The following is a 3,867-nucleotide window of genomic DNA, read 5'->3' on the forward strand; positions in this document are numbered from 1 at the left end:
GTTGAGTGTAAAGAGTGTCTCCTGTTAGAGAAACACTGACTTTTGAACAGATAGTTCAGTCAGGTCAGAATACTCCACCATTCAAAGTCTATGGAGACGTCATGAAAAGTGCTGAAATTCTGTAATGGGAGGGATTTTCAACTCGTCATAGCTCCGAAACCATGGGCTGCAGAGACATAAGCCCTGTGCCAATATATCTTCAGACACTGCTAACGCTCAAGGTTAAAAAACATTTCTGATTGCCTTTACTGTTGCGCCACAAATTGTGTTTTTTTCAGAGCAGGAACTCTGTCCTTCTCTCAGATTTCACACTCTAGAAATGAATCTGTTTTTCAGGATTTTCAGAAAGACCTGAACACTTCTCTGATTATTCAACAAAGCCTGTTGATTCTTACAGTAAAATAATGATGTCTATCACCCCATGTGCCTTTCGAGTTACATAGCATTTTGCAACAGCAAGAAATGGCATTTTTTTTACTGTGCTCTGTGTCTAAATTCTAAATGTAGAGGAGTGTGTTTCATGACCCCTCCTGCCACTCACTCTGCTCGGCATGTCTTTGGCCAGACAGGTTACCTTATCTTGTGTTAAGGTTCAGATATTGAGGGGAATCCAAAATAACCACAGATCCGGGCTGGTGCAGTTAGACGACATTTTAATGAACACGTGTGAGTCCAACCACTGTGCAGTGTTGAACTATCGTACAATAGTCAAACAAAGGCTTTATAGGGTTGGGGGTGATACTGCTCCCCCCCCCCTCTCAGACACAATACAGCATACGTCAATCCAAAACCACAAATGTTCTGTCAACCCTTGACACAGTCCAGAGAACATCGTCTTCGGCTCGGTGCTTCCCCTCAGCTCGTCTTCGCTGTCGCTTATCTCTGGGACATCTGGTGTACTTCCTGGAACAGACTAACACGTACGCACCCCCACTTTGCAGTTATAGCAAAACATGATTAAACTCTTACCTATATAAATGAGTCTACTTATATGTATATGTATGTGTCAGCTTCTGCTGCCCTTTGTTTCACCTCTCAGCTCCCCAGCTAGACCTTGTAACCTTTCCACTAGACAGAAGGCCAGCACAACTGAAACTATGTGTGTGTATGTGTGTATGTCTGTACATACACGCTGCACCTTAATTGACCTCAGCTTAAGCAACCAGGCTAAGGCCATCCTGTGTGTGCCGATCTTGACTTATATGTAAAATGTATAAAACAAATGTTTCAATCTAATACAACTACTTAAAGCTTAATCAGAGATATTAATGCACAATAAAACACCCTGCTCTTGGCTTACACTCAGACTCTGTTTTCAGTTTCACTTTTGCAGAAGCATGCCTTGCAGAAGTGTTTCCTGTCTCATTTTGGCACAGAGTTACTCTACGTGGGGGCCTTTTCTTTCACCATGCAGTCTGCATATAAACATTTAAGATTATAAATTCAACTCAACAGTTTAAAGTGGTTCTTCTTGGACCTGTAATAAAGACTAATATAATACCAATATATTTGAACATCTAAATGCATCTGCATGCAACATCATTATTAATAATGAAATGGTAATGATGATTATACTAATAGCAGCAAATAATAGCAGTAAAATATTTCTCCTCTTGACACTTGTTATATCCTTTAGCTTAGTGGGTGGTGAAGGTGCTTTGGAAGCTAAAGGATCTGGTTCAATTCCCACAGAAGCATGATTTATTCATTTTTTATAATTAATTGTCACTGTTCGATATTTTTTCGATACAAAAAAATTTTCGTCTTTTTAATTTGTCATTTATTAAAATTACAAATATATATTTTAACTCAAAAGTACAGTTTTTAAATGTAATGTTGCTGAAACAACAAAATAATAAAAAAATAAATCTATCTGATCAAGAAATCACTCATCTTTGGAAAAGAGAATTTATTACAGAGAAATGGCTCTTTCCAAAATAAAAGCTATACTATACGCTTCTTCTGGGGTATACTCTCAGCAGCATATTAAACATATCAGGTCCCCATGAGGAGAATCATGTGCTAATGGCTGTCTAAATGACTCGGGTAAAGTTTGTAGCATGCGTGCTTGTTGTTTTTGTCTGCTTCCACTTGTCTTTGCACTAGGATGATGTCGGAGTAAATGTGCAGTCATATTCGTTGTGTTCCCACTAGTGCTGTCCGCGTTAATCTCGTTAAAATTACATTAACGCCATAACGCAGCAAATCTCTGTTAACGAGTTACCGCGGATCGCCCCGTGCGTGGGGCTGGACGGCGTCAACACGTTAACAAGCTAACTGCGCTAACGCACTAGTTCCCACCAATTGAGCATTGCGTGTCACATCTGACATACTGTTTTACTTTTGTCCATGACGCGCTTACCTTCAGGGTCATACTTCACATGAAGACCAAAATAGTTCCAAAGGCCAGATCTGAATGGGGGTGGGGGAGGTTCAATTTCGGGTAGCATTGAGGCAGTTGCCATGTTGCAACGAGCTTAGCTTCGGTTTTGCTAGCTTGTGCTGCGTTCAGTGGATCTGCACTCGACAGTGCAGCCTAGGCAGAGTAGTTGAACGCAGATCCACTGAGCGCTCAACACAGACAGCACCGTGTTAAGGTTAAAAAATATAGGGAAGTAAATACAGGCGGAATGCAAGTAACCACACTGGTCCAAAAGGTAAAGTTGGACGATGATTTTCAATGAAAAAGACACGCATGGGAGAATGAGCTGACCCTGTACGCAGACAGCATCAAAATCTCATCCTCCAAACATCAAAATACAGTTTTATATGCATCAGAGTATATTTAGTGACGCCCCCTCATTGCATCATTATATCAGTTTCAAAACCACAAATGTTCTATTTGACAACTTGAGACACCATCAAAGTACACTGGCCTCCATCCTCTCCCCGGTGGTTTTCCGTAAGCCAGCTCAGCTCTCGCATCGTGCATCTGCCTCTTCATCAGTCACAGGAAGCATGCTCAACTTTCACCTACACCCTAACCGTATGTGTGTGTATGTGTGGGTCTTTGCAACCACAGGGTGTGCATGTGTGATCTCTGCACCTTAGTTGACCTCGGCCTAGGCAACCAGGCTAAGGCCATCCTGTGTATAATGATCTTGACTTCTGTGTAAAATGTATAAAACAAATGTTTCAATCTAATACCACTACTTAAAACTTAATCAAAGCTTAATCAGAGATATAAATGCATAATAAAACATCCTGCTCAAATCTCCTTACAATCTGACCTCTTTACCACAAAATGAGCCTACTACTATGTGTATGTATGTGTGTGGTTATGTCATAACCGCAGCTGCACTCTGTCTCGCCTCTTACCTTCTCCTGAACTCTCACCAGACAGAGAGACAGAAGCCGCTCTCATATATGTAATAACCGAACCGAAAATATGTATACGTACTTTACTGAATAAATGTTTTAATCAAGAACCTCTATCAAAAGATATAAAAGTATAAAAGATAATGACATCATCCAAACTACTCCTCAGAATAACTTGCACTCAAACTCTGGTTTCGGTTTCCCTTCTGCAAAGCATGTAACTTCCTGTCTCCCTTTTGGCACAGAGTATCTTTCCTGTCCCTGCAGTATGCACAGAAACATTTAAGATTATAGAAGCATTGAAAAGCATTTAGACTTATAGATTCAACTCAACAGTGGTTCTTTTGATTGATTATGATGCAACAGTAATAACAAGATGCATAATAACAAACTAATAGAGATAAAATCAATGAACATAAAATAACAAATGAAAATAATAAAAAATAACATAAAAATAATACTTCCTTCCTTACAACCGTCAGAAGAAAAGTTGATAAAATAAATTTAAAAAATTGTATTGTTCGATACACATGCGTACCGAACCGAAAG

Source organism: Oreochromis niloticus, unplaced genomic scaffold (genome assembly GCF_001858045.2).
Source record: "Oreochromis niloticus isolate F11D_XX unplaced genomic scaffold, O_niloticus_UMD_NMBU tig00000768_pilon, whole genome shotgun sequence".
Lineage (NCBI taxonomy): Eukaryota > Metazoa > Chordata > Actinopteri > Cichliformes > Cichlidae > Oreochromis > Oreochromis niloticus.